This window comes from Canis lupus, chromosome 12 (genome assembly GCF_003254725.2).
Source record: "Canis lupus dingo isolate Sandy chromosome 12, ASM325472v2, whole genome shotgun sequence".
Lineage (NCBI taxonomy): Eukaryota > Metazoa > Chordata > Mammalia > Carnivora > Canidae > Canis > Canis lupus.
Genome location: NC_064254.1, coordinates 57,417,655 through 57,435,349, shown reverse-complemented (window position 1 = coordinate 57,435,349; position 17,695 = coordinate 57,417,655). Strand labels below are relative to the sequence as shown.

The 17,695-nt window shown below is 39.5% G+C and overlaps 1 protein-coding gene across 3 annotated transcripts in view; it reads left to right on the top strand.

Moving 5' to 3' along the window:
- Positions 1-1,110: 1,110 nt before the first annotated feature.
- FBXL4 (F-box and leucine rich repeat protein 4) overlaps positions 1,111-17,695 on the top strand; it is a 78,551-nt gene continuing 61,966 nt past the window's right edge. The window contains exons 1-3 of one of the 3 annotated variants that reach the window (XM_025444454.3): positions 1,121-1,278; positions 7,374-7,499; positions 17,366-17,483. The gene's annotated coding sequence lies outside the window, so the exon portion shown is untranslated. Of the gene's footprint in view, positions 1,279-7,373; positions 7,500-17,365; positions 17,484-17,695 lie in introns of all 3 variants that reach the window. The other 2 variants (XM_035697605.2, XM_025444455.3) reach the window with 2 other exon arrangements.

Sequence of the window (17,695 nt, the reverse complement as noted above, 5' to 3'; positions counted from 1 at the left end):
TACTATCAACTTGGTTTATCATTGATGGTGTTAACTTTCATCTGACCAAGGTAGTGTTTACCAGGTTTCTCCACAATAAAGCTACTTTTTCCTCTCTTCCATATTCTTTGGCAGCAAGTCACTAAGCCACCCACACTCAAGGGAGATTGGAGATTAAGCTTCAGTTCTTTTTTAAAATGTCCAGTTTTGCGTACGATTTCTACTGGACATCATGTATTCTTTTTAAAAATGTCCAGTTTTGTGTAGAATCTTTATTGCACATCATATATCAGCTCAGTTCATATGTGTGCTTTATAAATAAATATATTATTTTGCCTCTTTAGGGGCAAATAAATAGCAAGTGATGTGTTAACATCTCTTCATTTTTCAATGTTTTTACATCTTAATAGAAATCTTGTAACAAGATCAGTATAATGCAAACTTTAAAAAGTTGATGTTAGATACAATATCGACTGAATTAGATACAATATCTAACTGTATCTAACACTGAATTAGATACAATACCTACTGAAAAGAAACAACAGTAACTGAGTAGGGGAGACGTGAGATCATCTTGTTCATGAGAGGTTATGGACAACAGTTTCCAAATGTGAGGGAAATGAGCTTGCAGGATGGATTCGTATCTGGGGCAGAAGAGGTTTGCAAACTTGGTGAATCAGGCCCTCCAGAGCACCTATAATTTTGTTTTCCGCTTTTGCTCTGAGGACCTTAGGCATTACCCGGCTCGCCAACTCTGGACTGCAAAAGCCTTGGCAGGACTACACTACAGACGGCGGCCTGGTGCAAGGAACGCGTCACTCCCGCAGTGGATTTCAACCACTGCCTGCTGGGTAGTGAGTGAGCAATTTATAGGGCGCGGCTGGGGCTGGGGAGTCAGTAGGAAGCTCCTCCCCGCGGCCTGGGAGGGGGCGGTCCTGGCGGACGCCGCGCGGAGCTCCAGCTGCGGCGGCGCCCCGCCTCCCCTGGCCCCGCCTCCCCGCTCGGCCCCGCCCTCTGGCCCCGCCTCCCCCGCTCGGCCCCGCCCTCTGGCCCCGCCTCCCCGCTCGGCCCCCCTCTGGCCCCGCCTCCCGCTCGGCCCCGCCCTCTGGCCCCGCCTCCCCGCTCGGCCCCGCCCCTCCTCGCGGTCTCCGCGTCTTCCTTCCGGGTCGCGCTGGGCCGGCCTCTGAGCCGTCGCGCCGCAGCGCGGGACTCTGGGAGCCGCCCCCGCGCCCGCGTCTCCCGGTGCCGCCTGGGTCGCTGGTGAGGCCCAGGGCGTGCACCTCTCCCGGACCCGGCAGGGTACGGCCCTTCCTTTACCTCTTTTCCTCCGGCGGGTCTCCGTCTTCCTCCCTGAGCGCTGGGGCGGGGCCGGGCCAGGGCGGAGCGCCGCGCTGCGGGGAGCCTGGGCGCGGGCCGAGGTCCCCGCCGGCCGCCCCTCCCCCCGGGCCCGCGCCCGCGCCCGCCCGCCCCCCGCCCCCCGCCCCCCGCCCGCCGAGCTTGCCGGGCCCCCGTGAGCGGCTCACGCGCCGTGCGTGCGGCTTCTCTGCCCCAGCGTGTCCGCACGGCGTGCGGCGGCGGCCCGACTCCCACCCCGCCGGGGCCTGTTTACCCCGCGGGGCCCCCGGGCCCGAGCCGTGAGTGCAGCCCGCGGCGGCCGCCTGCCCGCCCGTGTCCTTGTTGCCCCCGTGCGTGTTGCCTTGATTTCCCCGTAGCATCGCTGCTTTGCGCTAACCAGGCCCGTGGTCTAGGACTGCGACAAGATACCGGGCGGCAGCCCTGTTCCCAAGTGCAGGGGTGTCCCTGGGCGTAGTGTTGGCGGTGACCACCCCCTCGGCCTCCCCATCCTCATGTTGGCAGTGGGAGAGGTTTGGGGTCGCCCTGATGGTTCCCAAGGGCTTATTGGCACATAGCCGTGGGCTGCAGTCACTAATCGGGATTTACGAACAAATAGAAAGTCAAGGTGATTAATAAGCCTGTGGTCAGGTAGCGGCGTTGACGGGACACCGTGATTGGCACCTTGCCCTGGGGGATCTGACGCCAGGTGCGGTGATCTTGATTGTTCCACTTGGAGGACAGCAGCTGCCTTTCCTGCTTCCTGGCGTGCGGTTCCTTGGGTTCAGGCACGCTGTATCCTTTAAAGAGCTCGCTTAATGCCTCTGTAGGTCCGCACTCCGTATTGTACCTGTTGGTGAAGTACAGGGAGATTTTCCTAATGCACCCACGATCCTGCAGCTCCTCAGTAGCTCTTTTAGGTTATTGGGGGCGCCCCGCGGGCGGCGATGTGCCCCATCACCCTGGTGGGCACTCTCGAATTGCTCATTGAGTTGGATTCTTCTTTTCATACCTTTTTTTTTTTTTTTTTTTGAGTACCAACTTTTTAAGCTCCGATGTTGGCTTTTCTGAGCCCTTCAACTTCCGGCGCTTCTCTCCCGGTTTTACGGACTTGAAAAATCAGAAATCATGCGCAGTGGTTAACTTTCTTCTCTATAACGCCGTGATCGAGTAATGCAGTTATCGTACTGCTCTCACCGTGGCGTCTTAAAATATTGCTAACCGCTGTCTTTTACTTTCAAATATAGTCAGCAAAAACTGTCCCTTTGTTCTCTGCCGTCTTAGTCTCTGCCTCGCGCTCTTAAATTTCCTGGGATCAACATGCTGGTTTTACTTCATGGAGCTGTAACCTTGGAGAACTGCAAATATATATGTACCCACCTGTTTTCTTCTAGTACTTTTAAATTTTTTTTTTAAGATTTTATTTATTCATCATAGACACACACAGAGAGGCAGAGACACAACACAGGCAGAGGGAGAAGCAGGCTCCATGCAGGGGGCCCAATGTGGGACTCGATTCCGGGTCTCCGGGGTCACGCCCTGGGCCAAAGGCGGCGCTAAACCTCTGAGCCACCCAGGGATCCCCTGTTCTAGTACTTTTAATGAACTTAGTCATCATCCAAAACTCTTTAACTTGCCTCACGTATAATTTAGCGTGAAAAAGGAAGTAAGGCGCTTCCCCCACCCAAAATTGTGAGCCATGGACCCCATCATCATTTGTTGGATTCTGTTTTTCCCAGCTGATAACAAATACTTTATTTATCCAAGGTCCTTCCTCATTCTTGTGTGTTCTAAGGACGTTTTCTGAACTTTTGTTCTGTGATCTCTGGCTTCCTGTACTGATCCCATGCTGCTTTTCTTACTCTAGCTTTATAGTGTGTTTAATGTCTAGTGATTCAAACAGTGTCTGGCATATTGTTGACCACTAAATATTTTTGGAATGACGACACTTAGTGGGGTTAAATTGATTTCCTTTTTTATATACCCCCTTTATTTTAAAAGAATTTATCTATCTATCTATCTATTTGTTTATTGTGGGAGCAGTGCTCTAAATAAATAAGGGGCAGAGGGAGAGGGAGAGAGAAAATTCAAGCAGACTCCACACTGAGGGCAGAGCCTAAACCAGGGCTGGATTCCCAAGACCCTGAGAGCACGACCTGAGCCAAAATCAAGAATTGCTCGCTCAACCTACTGAGTCACCCAGGTGCCCTGCCCCCCTTTAAAGTTTCTTCACTATTCTTGAAATTATTATTATTTACTTTTAGGTAACCTATTTCATGGTACGTTGAATCATTAACCATTGCTAAGTAAATCCCTTCTTTTGATACCTCAGAACTGGTGCCGCATAGAGTTGCTCCTTAGAGTTGTATGTAGAAAAGCAGCTGTTCAAAATCTGCAGGTCTTTTAGCTTTGCATTGTGTTGTTCAGAAGTATAGGCTCTCCTCAGCCATGACTCAGGACTTTCTGTACGTGGTTTCAGCAGCTCTGAGGAATAAATGCAGATAGAAGTAACATCCAGGGCAGCCCCTTGTCCATTTGTATTTTACTATCCTAACTGTATGTCTTAGGTGTAAAAACTTAACAGATACTTAGAAACTTTATTAGATTATAAAATGTATACATTCTTCAAAAAAAAAAAAATCAGGTAATACAGAAGTAGCCAAAGGAGAACGTTAGTGTTGTGTGCCCACCTATCTCACCTAATTTCCCAGAGATCATCATTAATCATTTGTTCTCCTTTCAGAGACTAGAAATACATGTGTACAAATCTCCATTTGTTTCATAAATGACAGTGTACTCTATGTAATTTTCTATAACTTCCAGTTAGTAATAATTGATGAGCATCTTTCAGTATCAGTGCATAGAAAATTGTTTTTTAAAGGTCTTTTTTGGTATTTCAGTGTAGGAATAACCTAAAACGTGTTTAACTGATTCCCTATTGATATTTAAGCCATTTCAAATTTATTTCTATCACAGACAAACTGCAGGGATCATTTTTGTATTTATCTATTTGCACATTTGCTTATTTCCTTGGTGTAGATGCTTAGACATGTAATTGCTGGGTCAAAGGCTATATATATTTTAAATAATGATAGATCGTGCCATATTGCTTTTCAAATGTAAAATTTGAGTGACTTGAGTAAATTTTTACACTTTATAAGAATGCTGCCACTGCCATATCATTGCCAAGAATTGTCACAGATCTTGAGATTTAACCCTACTTGTAAGCCAACAGTTTCATGGACACTGGCAGAAGACATGAAACTCTTGGGCCAGAGACAAAGCACAGCAACAGCAGTAGCCAGAGTATCGTCATTTTCTTATGCAGCTTGCTTGAACTCCAATTTCTTCTGGGTGATGTGGTAAGGACAAGATGACTCCAGCACACACAGTAGATTACAGGACAGGAACCCTGAGTTTGGAGAACCTGAGTCGTTCATAGAGGGCTGCAAGTAAACTTGCTTAACCTTTTCCCTACAGAGAGGCATTATATTTATAATGCTACAGACTTTCCCATTACTCTAAAGGGAAATCTCTCTTTATCTACCATGGATGTTTGCTATATAGACATCCTTGAAAAGATAGTCTGGAACAAAGGCTATCAGTGCCCCCTGCTTATAAGATGTGCAGAAACATGAGAGACCTGTCAAGAATTGTATCAACATGATACAATCGTTTCTTACATTTTAGAAATTTTATGGATGAAAAATGCTGTTTTTACTGTTTTGATTTTACATTTCTTTATTGATAGAGTTAAAAATCTGTAAATGTTTATCAGTCATTTGCATTCTTTTTTAACTTATGTGTTCATCTTCTCAGTTTTCTATTGAAGTGTATCTTTTTCTTATTGGTTGTAATGGCTTTTTATGTGTTGTGGCTATTAGTGACTTGGTACACCATTTAATAGTATTTTTTTTCATGGTCTATTGTTTTAATGCTGTTTCTGGGAACTTTACAGAAATTTTTATAATATTAATGTTGTCCTATTATTCTCTTCCTTTATACCTCTTAAGTTTTCACCTCAGGATTATTAAAATACTTTGTACATATTCTCTTAATTTCATATTTTGTATCATAAATTTAGATTAAAAACGGTTGCTATGGTAATATTCTAAATTATTTTTCTAAATGTCTGGACATTTTTCTAAAACATTTATTTTGATAAGCCATCCTTTCCCTGTTGTTTTCCCTGACACACTTATTATACTACATTATTTATTTCCTCAAAACTGACAAATCAGTAAGCAAAATATGTTGGTTTCCTACTGTGACTATGAATTTGGTTGAATTCATCCTATGTGTAATTATTTGGATTTTATTCTTACAAAATATAATATACCATTTTGTCATGCTTAATTTTTGCCTGGGAGTCTATACTGTCTGATATTACTCTTGCCATCTCTATCATTTTGTGTATATCAGATCTTTATTGCCCATATTTTTAATTTTAGTAATTCTACATCATTTTACTTGCCTCTTGTAAACATCAAACATCATATACCTGGACCTTTATTTCTTATTCTAGTCTTCCCTCCTCCTAAATTGAAAGTTTGTCTTTGGGTTTTTTTTGTTTTTTTGTTTTTTCATTTTAAAACTTTTTTTAGAAAGATAATTATTGAGGGGTGCCTGGGTGGCTCAGTCATTTAAGCGTCTGACTCTTGATTTCAGCTCAGGTCCTGACCTTAGGGTCATGAGATCAAGGCCCTTGTTGGGCTCTCTGCTGAGTGTGGAGCCTCCTTAATATTCTCTCTCTTCCTCTCTGTCCCTTCCATCCTCTGAAGGAAAAAAAAAAAAAAGAATTATAGATTCACATGCAATTATAAGAGAGAATATAGAGAAATCCTATGTATCCTTCACCTAGTTTCCTCTTGTAATAACATCTTGCATAAAACTACACAGTACAGTATTTTACCCAGGAAATTGACATTGGTACAATCTACAGACTTTATCCAGATTTCATGACTTTTACATGTGCTTGTGTGTGTTTGCATTTAATTCTTTGCTAAGATAATTTTATGTAGATCTTGTGACCACTACCTTGGCCAAAATATAGAACAGTTTCATTACAAAGATCCTTGTGCAAAAGGCTTTATCTTTTAATAGGAAAATTTAACCTATTCATATTTTCCTTTTTTTCCTCTTCCTTGCAATTTCAGAAATTCTAAAATCATCTATAACTGTTTCCCTTATACCTCCATTCAATAGTGACTCCTTGCCTTCCCTACATTCTTTAGGTTTATTGATTTGATTTTTTTTACATATGTTCCCTCCCCCCCACCCCTCCACCCCCAGCCATCTTTTTCATCTTCACCAGTACTATATGTGTAAAGATTTAAATTTGACTGTAAGGTCACTAGTTACTTGAATATTACGTCTTTCATTTTAAAAAATAATTTAATTCCTTTGTTTTTTGACTGGAATACTTTCTTCAAGATATTTCTTTTTTTTTTTAATTTTTATTTATTTATGATAGAGAGAGAGAGAGGCAGAGACATAGGCAGAGGGAGAAGCAGGCTCCATGCACCGGGAGCCCGATGTGGGATTCAATCCCGGGTCTCCAGGATCGCGCCCTGGGCCAAAGGCAGGTGCTAAACTGCAGCGCCACCCAGGGATCCCTCTTCAAGATATTTCTTAAGAAGAATTTGGGAAGTATATTTGTATGTCCAAAAATATTTTTCATTGTGTTGTTTTTCCTATGTGAATAACAGTTTGAGTCAGGTTTTTTCTTTAGAATTCCTGAAATATACATTATCTTCTAGCATTTCCTTGAATTTCCATCAGCTTCAGTCTCTTGCATTTATATAAGCATTAGGTTTCTTGCATCTGTGTTCTAAGTCACTTATTTTTTCATTTAAAATTGTAATTTACTGCAGCCACCATGTTTTTAATTTCAAAGACCTTAAAATGTTTTAAATTAGTTTCTACTTGTTTTATGAATTCTATACTCTATTAATTCACACTAAAGATAACAATTATAATTTTAAAACTACTCTTCTATTGTTTATCAACTTTTATTGGAGACCATTTGCTCTAATTGCCCAACTTATTTCTTTGTCTTTAAGATGGATAATTCTGTGCCTACCTATAAATGCAGATCTATGTTGGCTGATTTGTTCCTGGTTGGGAATCTCTGTGAAGTCATGAAGGTCACTGTTCTCTCTTCTAGAAAGGTAGTTCCCTAAAGCCAGGTGAGTGGAAGAGTCTCTGTGATCGGGCTTTGTCCTAGACACAATGAATGGGCAGGACATGTCAACTAATAGATATCTTTCAGAGTATGCTGGTCAAGAACAGACTAATGAAGTAGGACCATAAATAGGCCAATGTGGGGATATTAAATCTCTAGCTTGATTTTGTTTGGTCCAAAACAAAGACTGCAATCAATAGCATACAGGATAGTCCTATCACCCTAGGAATTCCTTTGTATGGACCCTTTGTAGTCATTGGAGTTAACCCATCTTTCCTTTGACTTCCTGGCAATCCCTGATCTGTTTGCCTTCCCTATAGTTTTGTCTTTTCTAGAGTATCATATAAATGAAGTTATACAATATGTAGCCTTTAGGTGTAGCTTCTTTCACTTACAAAATCATTTTAAGATTCATCCGTGCTATTTGCTGAATCAGTGGTTCATTGTATGGATAGATGTATGATGGTTTATCCTTTCACCTGTTGAAGGACATCTTGGATGTTTCCAGGTTGGAGTGATTATGAATAAATAAACATTTGTATATGGGTTTTTGTTTGAAAATAAATTTTCAATACACTTGGACAAGTAATATAGGAGTGAGAATGCTGGATGGCTTGGTAAGGGTTTGTTGAGCTTTATACTACACTGCCAAAGTTTTCAAAAGTGGCTATACCATTTTGTATTCCCACCAGAAGTATTTGCAACATCCAATTTGGTATCATCTTAAAATTTCATTAATCTGTAATTAACTCGTTCCAGGTTTAAGATATTAAATATTACCTGTCCCAGAGTTACCCTTTTGAAATTATGCTTGACGTTGCTCTCAAGTAAAATGTTTGCTAGGATACCCAAAAATATGCCATAAAGGGAAAAAATGATAAATTGGGCTTAATAAAAATTGAAAAGTTTTTTCTTTAAAAGATATTATCAAATAGGGACACCTGGGTGGCTGAGTGGTTGAGTGTTTGCCTTTAGCCCATGGCGTAATCCTGGAGTCCTGGGATCGAGTCCCACATAGGACTCCCTACATGGAGAGAATGCTTCTCTCTCTGCCTGTGTCTCTGCCTCTCTCTCTCTCTGTGTCTCTCATGAATAAATTTTAAAAATCTTAAAAAAAGAAAAAAAAAACGGTATTATCAAACAGATGAAAAGCCAGGCACAGACTGGGAGAAAATGTTTGTAAAACATTTATCTGATAAAAAACCTTGTATGTAGAATGTGCAGAAACTCTTACAACTCAATAATAAGAAAACAAAAAAACCTGATTTTTAAAAATGGGCAAAATATACATTTCACTAAAGGAGATACAAATGGCAAATAAAGACATGAAAAAATGCTCCACATCATTACTAGTCAATTGATATTTACTACCCACCCGATGGAACGGCTCAAGACTGATGATGTTAACTGTTGATGAAGATGTGGAACGACTAGAATTTTCATATATTGCTGATGGAAATGTAAAATGTTGCAGACATTTTAGAAACATTTTGGCACAAGAAACAACCCAAATGTTTATAAACAGGCGAATGGGTATGTCTGTATCATGAATATGATTCAACAATAAAAAGGAGCAAACCGTGAATATACATAACAACAGGGATAAAGATAGGCTGTGCAAAATAACCTAGACACAAAAGGACACATACATATTATTTCACTTATATGTAACTCTAAAGGACAGTCTGATTTATAGTTATATAAACTTCTTGTTATCTGGTGCAAGAAGTGGCTGGATGATTGGGAGGGGGCGGCAGTGAACCTTTTGGGCTGATGGAAATATTCTCTATTTTCAGTTTTGGAGGTGATCACATTGGTATATATCTTTGTCAAAACTCATTAAACTATATACTAATTTTTTTTTTTTTGGAATGTGAATTACACACTAAAGTTAATTTAGCAGTACTACAACATTTTAGTTAATTGCTCTTTTAGTATGAATGGTTAGCTGTGATGTACCCATGATCTTTTAATTGGATTTTTGTCAGGAAGGCTGAGTATAAATTCAATATATTTCTATTAGGTAAAATGCTCTATTTTACTGTCCAAAAATGTATAGTTAGTATTTGAATAAAGTAAATTCAGTATACTTTATGGTTTTAGTAGCTAGAGAGTTTTTTTTCCTCTCTTCAGTGAGTCCATTTAAATTGCCCTTAGCCAAATATCCCTAATATTTTAGATTTTAATTAAATAATACATTGTGATTCTGCCAAAGTTTTAGGGTTATTCTAAATTCACAGTTCTTCCCATTCAGATGATTTATTCTTACCCATCATTAACAAGAGAATAAAAGATAAAGATAATATGGCATGGTGGCAGCTTATCTAAAGTACTTTATATATCATACCTGTGTTATTAGAAACACGTCCTTCCTTGTCACTTTGTGAGATGGTGCTTTGGGCAGGAAGAGGGTTTTCAGGTCCACTGTGTTAAATCACCAAACATCTTTCCCTACAGCTCTGCTTTTTAAAAGAAAAGAAAACATTGACTCCTTGATTCCTTTCTCTACTAAAGAAAGTTCATGAAATATTTCATAAGTTAAGATATGCTTGTTGTTGTTGTTGTTGTTTTTAAGATATGCTTGTTAAAGAAAGTTTAGGAAAGAGGAGAGAGAACTAACCGTCATCAATTTCTAGGTTAAATTGATTTTAAATCTAAATTTTTTTTAAAGATTTTATTTATTTATTCATGAGACACACAAGAGAGAGAAGCAGAGACACAGGCAGAGGGAGAAGCAGGCTCCCTGAGGGAGCCTGATATGGGACTCTATCTCAGGACCTCAGGATCATGACCTGAGCCAAAGGTAAACATTCAACCACTGAGCCACCCAGGCTCCCCTTCTCCGTTGTTTTCTGACAAGGTTATTCTTGACTTGATTTCTTATGCACTTCTTAACATGGTCCTCACCATTTGTTCGTGAACTCAGCAGAAGTTTGGAAATGCCTGCTGCTGCCATACTTTTTCTATTTTTGAGTTCTACTTTGATTCCTGGAAGAGAAAGAAGTACTCTTGGTCTTTTTGTTTTTCAGGATTTTTCCTTGGCCTTTAGGTTTTTCCTTCCTGAGTGGTTCAACTGCCTTTTTTTACTCTATTTGTCTGGATTTTCAAGAAGCTCTGAAGCAGGCTAGGAGGCTGTATTTTCCCTGTCCATACACATAGTTCAGTTAAGAAGTTTATTCTATATCAGAGTCTTGTTGAATAAAAACTGTGATCAGAATAAGTGTTTTAACTGGAGGAGAATTTACTTAGAGGAGGAGAGATGCATGTAAAATCGTAATATTCCACTTCCAATAGTCTCCTTACTGACAGTGGTACATTATTTTAACATAGTACATTGAAATGTAAATAATTACTGTGAAGAAAAAGAGCTGCTTTGCTACCACTCAGCCTTTGCTCCTCCCTAGCTCGTCTAATACCAGAACATATCAACCTGTCTTTTTACCCTTGCTCTTTTATTATTGCCTTCCCTGTCTGGCTTCTGCCCTCTTGTTCCTAGGTTATCACTTTTTCTAAGAACTTCTTTTCCACTCATAGTTTTTCCTGTTCTTCTTAATCATTCTATGGTCTTAACATAGATTTGGAGTGTTAAAAAAAATTCATTGTATTTGAGAAAATAGTTTCCTTTTACCTCTCCAATCATCTCTTTCATGAATCTTTCTTTAATTTCAATCAGAGTTTCTTTGTAGCCAAGGTCAAGTCTCTTTTATGTGTTCAGGGGCTGCTTTTGTACTAACGGAGGTTACTACTTTTTTACATTCTCTTTGAACAGTAAAATTTCAATATGTATACTATTCCTTATTGGATGGCTTCAAAGAAGGTCATACATTTGATTCTTACCTATTGTGTTTCGGTTTTTATTATCCACTTTTCCCCTCTTTTGCTCTGTATCAAGATATGGAATTTTTTTTTGCTTCATTTTTCGGTCGACGTGTTCTTATCTTGAAGAGTCCCTGGTTTCATTTCTGTGTTCATTTCTGGCCATCTTCTCTGCCAGTCTTCAAAAAACAGAACAAATGCTTATTGAGCATATATTGGCATGTGCTAAGCCCTAAGGGTCTAGTTATGATTAAGTCACATTCTCTGAACTTGAGGAATTCATAGTCTGTTAGGATAGAAAAAATCTCTCACCATGTAAGAAATGGCACACAAGAGTGTAAGAGCAGAGAAAAAGTGAGTGGTAGACAAAGTCTGGACCTGACCTTAAAGGATGAATAGAGGGTGCCAGGTGGGAAAGAACAAGTTGTTCCAGCCAGCGGCCCAGCCTCAGTGGAAGACTTGAAGATGCTGAGATGTGCAAGCACACGTGTGGTTGGGGTGAGGCATATATTCTACAGCAAGGGTGCTGAGTGTGGAGAAGTGGAAGGCAAGGGGAGAAGATAGGTGCCAAGGTAGTTGGAACATTCTTGGATCTCATTTTATCAAAAGACAGCCTTCTCTTAATGGTACCTCTGTCTATTTGAGAATGAAGAGGAAGAAGGCCCAGGGAGAAGTTATCAGACAGGCAGAAGGAGACCTAAAAGCATGTGGTGTGTGTGTGTGAGGGGGCAGGCCAAGAAAGAAGGCCAGTTGTGAGTGGCAGCTCTTGCACTGGATTCAAATATAATTCCCTTCTTCTTGATATTTTCTCCATTCACTGATGTCTTGATTCCTAGACTTGTCCAGAAAAGTCCTTTCCTCAAAATAGTGTCTCTTGATCAGTTTCAGCAGGATTCAGAAATGAGAACATTACCAGGTTTGGCTTTTTTTTTTTTTTTTAACTGATTTCTTACCACATTATGCAACCCTGTTAGGTTTGGTGTGATGCTGTGGAGCTGCCTAGGCCCTCGTCTTTCCTCTTCACTTCAGCGACTTGTCTCTGTGGGTCATTCTGCAACAGGACTGTGTTGTGGCTTGCCTTCAGTATCTGGCCATGCCTTGTTGCCTGTCCTTTTTCCTTTTCTAGATCTTTTCACCTTAAGTTGAGAATCCTCTTGGAGTTGTAAGCTTGTTTCTAGGTTCTTTCATTGCACTGTGAACCTAGCCTTAGCGTGGTCCTGGCTCAAGTTCATTCCGATGGCCTCCTTTTGTTTATTTTATGGAAAGTCCTTTTCCTTCCTCCTCTTTCCTGTGCTGGAGCAGGAGCCGTCTTCTCTGCAGTTCCTGCCATCCTGCTTCTCTCCGCCTCATCGACTCCCCATCTCACTTCAAATCTCAGTAGAAAACATATGTTCTCCCTTGCCTATACCTCTTAATTTCTCTTTTCCACTGTTATTGCTTCCTCTGTAATTGTATTATTTAACTTTGTTAAGCATTTTATAATATGAAAGATGTAGTTGAAAATAAAGTTGTATTATAATAAAATCATGTCGTGTAGAGCAAGTTGTTTCCCAAGGAGTATGAAAGTCTCAGGATAGAAGTTAAGATGACTGTTGTTCTGTATTCCTTGATTGTGTTGGTATAAAGGTTCCGTGTGTTGCGGAAAATTTTTCCCCTCATAGCCATTGTTGATAAGTAATTGGATTAGACAGCTAATAAAATAGCAATCACCCTATTTCTAATTCTGATTTTTTGTTAAATGGAAAACAGTATTTTTATATGTTGTGAGGGTTTTAAAAAGTAAAGTAGCCCTTTGAATGAACTGAAAAAGAACATATCTCTCGAAAGGTATATTTTACAATCACCCCTTTGGACACTTTAGTGTACCAGGCTAATACTTATTTATTTGCGCCAGGTGGGAAAAGTCATTTTGACTTTGAATCCCATTCTCCTCATAAAGTAGTTATTGTATCTTTTGCATTTGGTTCATTGCCCATTGGGATATTCATTGGTTATCACAAATTGCCTCTATGCCTTGGCAAAAATCCAAACAGTACTTGGACAATTTGGACTTCAGCATTGGCTGTTGCTGCCCACATGAGTCCTGAGACTATGGCTCTATTCCCCTTTTCAGCTTCATTTCCCAGGGAAAAGTAGAGTGAACTATTCTTTCTCCTCCATATGTTCTTCTCCACCCCACCCCCAAACACTTTTATAGTGTCATCTTAGTTGATTGGAAAGGAGTTGAGAATCAGTGAAGGGTGTTAACAGTGGATTTGCACACTTCCTGTTTATATTTCTATGCCCTGTTTATTTTCAAAAACAGTTTTTAACTTTATTACATTTTTCTGAGCAGTATTGCTGGAAAAGAATAAATATATTTGCTTGTTCAGTGTATCGTACATTGATTTTCCTTCTTTCAAAAACTTGTCAGTTTTAGCTTTATCTTACAAAAAATAATGATTTTTTTATTCATAGTTGGAAAAATCAAGCATCCATTTATATTGCTCTTCTACTCTGCAGAAGTTTGAATATATAATACGTACATTTACAGTTTATAACTCACTTTTACATATGTTGCTTCAGTGTAAAATTTTACTTAACTCTAACGCAGCTTAAAAATGATATTGTTTGTATGGCATTCTTGCTACTTTTTATATTATCTCATAAGTTATAATAGTAAAAGCTAGCTGGGAAACAAAGTCCATGGCTTGGTATGTCAATTAGAATTTGACTTTCAAAAAAAAAAATTGACTTTCACAACTTGTCTCCATCTTTTTGGCAAGAATGGTTGTGAAAGTTCACATGAATGATGATATCTTGTTTTGCAGGTATTCCTTTGGTTTTATAAAATTTTTACTTTCTGATAAATGCAATTTTATAAAGAAAGTGAAAGTAGCTCCTGAAGCAGGCCATAGACTGTGGAGTGAGAAGTGATGTCCAAAGATTATATAGCCAGGGGGCTTGGGTGGCACAATCAGTCGAGCTTCCCACTCTTGGTGTCTGCTCAGGCCATGATCTCAGGGTCATGGAATTGAGGCCCCCTTCCATCTCTCTGCTCTGGCTCTGTGCTCTGTGCAGAGCCTGCTTGGGACTCTCTCTCCCTCTACCCCACCCCCCGCATATCACCCCCCTCAAATAAATAAATAAATCTTAAAAAAAAAAAAAAGATTATAAAGCCAAACTCATCCATCCACTTTGGCAAATGGAATTCTGTCCTTCTCATGAAGATTTCCAGGAGTAAAACAGGCAGTCTTCTGTCAATTGAGTTGGATGCTTACCAATTGCTTTTTATTTCCTAAATTTCATTTTTGCAGTTTATTTTATCCTTTTTCTTTTAAGAAAGAGAAGGACCAAGTAAATTCTTTGGGCAATTACCCGTGTTAATATACCTGCGGGCCTGTTCTGAAATAAAGTGTATATTGTAAAAGGTGTATCATTTTAAATTTTGACATTAAAGATTTGAGATTAGTGCATTGGTAATTTGTGACAGATTTATACTTGTGGTAGGTGAAATATTTGAATAAAGAAGTGATATACTAGATTGTTTCTTTCCGACACTTATAACATGATCTATACTTTAGCACTTGGTGTTCTATTTCCTGAGGAGAACCTGACTCTTGATTCGTGGTACATCAGCACTAGGAACGTGTGCTGCAGAAACACCTTATTTATTTTAATACATATTTTGTTACTCTTCTCTAGAAAATGTCTTGTTCAGACTGTTCTATTATGTCTTGTTCCTGGGGTGCAAATTCCTCCATTTAGTGAGTCTGCCTACTGAGTGTCCTTTATCGTGGTTCCTTTTCTCTTGTAGTCTGTGAGTTTTTACTGTGATGTATCTTTAGTAAGGGTTTAGTCTGTCTTGTGTCATGTGTCATGAAAGTATCCCTGCAAAGAGGTTTCATATCTACCCCTAATAGGTTCTAAAGTTTTACCAGTTCAGGACTACTTTATCTTTTTAAATTCTTTTGGCTTGGGGTTGGGGTGGAGATTCTAAATCTCATATGAAAGTAGTGTGAATTTAGGTCCATGTTCTGTGCATGATATATGCCTAATAGGATTCTGTTTTCCCATTGGTGACTTTTCCCCATTATCTAAATTGATGTCATGTCTCCTTAGGCTTCCTGGGCAATGAGTTAAGTTTTCACATTCCTGGTTTCATAGATAGGATAATCAATCTTTCCTGATTTTTTGGCTTTATGAAGCTCTTTCCACATGTGACCTATGGCTTGAAATAACCTTTTTGCATGGATGTTAGAAAGTCCCCTTGTAACCATTAAGGCCTATCTATCTATACCTGATTCCAGGAGTTGCACTTTGACTTTCCTTTGTTTCTTATAACTGTGGATTTTCCTCACTTGTTTCAAGCTCAGTTCTTTATTTACTGTTTCACTGGTTATGTTTTGTCAAGCATTTCAGTGTGTTTGAATTTGGCTGGGATTAAGATGCACAAGAATGCTGTTATATAATCTTAAATTATTTAAGACTTTTATAGTGTGTTTTATTTGTTCATCACCTTTCTATCAACACATCAACTATTATGTGCCTACCACATACTGAATACTTTGAGAATTGAAGATCTTTGGCTAGATCCTGCCTTCAAGAAACAGTCTGATTAAAAAATGGGCAGAGGACCTGAAAAGACACTTTTTTGAAGAAGATACACAGATGGCCAACAGACACATGAAAAGATGCTCAACATCACTACTCATCAGGGAAATGCAAATCAAAACCACAGTGAGATATTACCTGACACCTGTCAGAATGGCTAAAATCAAAAAGACAAGAAATAACAAGTGTTGGTGAGGATGTGGAGAGAAAGAGACCCTTGTGCCCTGGTGGTGGGAATCTAATTGGTACAGCCCCTGAGGAAAACAGTATAGAGGTTCCTCAAAAAATTAAAAATAGAAATACCATATGATCCAGTTAATTCCACTACTGGGTATTTACCCAAAGAAAGCAGAAACACACAAAAAGATGCATACCCCTATGTTCTTTGCAGCATTATTTACAATAGCCAAGATATAGAAGCAACTTAAGTGTCCATCGATAGAAAGTAAACACACACACACACACACACACACACACACACAGGAATATTATATGGCCATAAAAAAGGATGAGACCTTGCCATGTACGTGATAACATGGTGGGACCTAGAGCACATTATGCTAATTGAAATTAGAGAAAGACAAATGATTCCACTTATATGTGGAATCTAAAAAATGAAAAAACAAAATCAGACTTATAAATACAGAAAACACTGATATTTGCCAGAGGAAAAGGGGGTAGGGAATAGGTAGAATGAGTGAGGAGTGAGAGACTCGGGCTTCCAGTTATGGAATGAATAAGTCATGGGAATAAAAGTCACAGTGTAGGCAATGTAATCAATGATATTGTAATAGGGTTGTATGGTGACAGTTGGTAGCTGCACTTGTGGTGAACATAGCATAATGTGTCGAGATATTAAATCATTATGTTGTACACCTGAACCTAATGTAACGCTGTGTGTCAACTGTACTCAGAAATTTTTTAAAAATAAAAAATAGGGCAGCCTGGGTGGTTCAGCGGTTTAGCACTGCCTTCAGCCCAGGGCGTGATCCTGGAGACCTGGGATCGAGTCCCACATCGGGCTCCCTGCGTGGAGCCTGCTTCTCCCTCTGCCTGTGTCTCTGCCTCTCCCTCTCTGAGTGTGTGTGTCACAAATAAATAAATTAAAATAAATAAATAAATAATAAAACAATGAGATCAACAATACTGTTTGGTCCCTACAATATATGTCTGCCCACACACTTGGATCCATAAGCTATAGGTTTGTATTGTTTATATAGAAAGGGGTCATTATGATGTTTTTATGACATTCCATCATGAAATTTTAAAATTATAGTAGTAATTCAGAATTGTCCACAAAGTCAGAAATATGTGACCTGTTCAATATGAAAGTTCTGCTTAACAAGTAGCTGTTGTTATCTGTGTTTATCTGTTTATCTAAAAGGTGATCTATAATCCTTTTGGGATATTTGACTTCCTAAGTTGGAAATAAAAATATCTTCTAAAACTGTTGTCTTATAGGTAAAAGAATGTGACATTTCAACATTTGAACCTGAAATCAGCATGCAGATTTCAGGCCACATGGATGAATGCCAACTTTTGCATTTCCTGTGTGTATCCTGTGACCATTCTCTCTGGGGTGAGTGATTTCTAAGAGTATCTGGCAGCAAACCAGATGCCAGCCAGCCATGGAAAGCCCTAACAAATACTGCTAAGAGTTATAAATTAAACACTGTCTGGTGATCTGTGATGTGTAAGGCAGTTAATTTAGTTGGTCTGGATTAACTGTCAGCTCCAGAAAACTATATTCCCATAATGTGAAATCTATACTTAGCATGTTTGGAGGTGAGT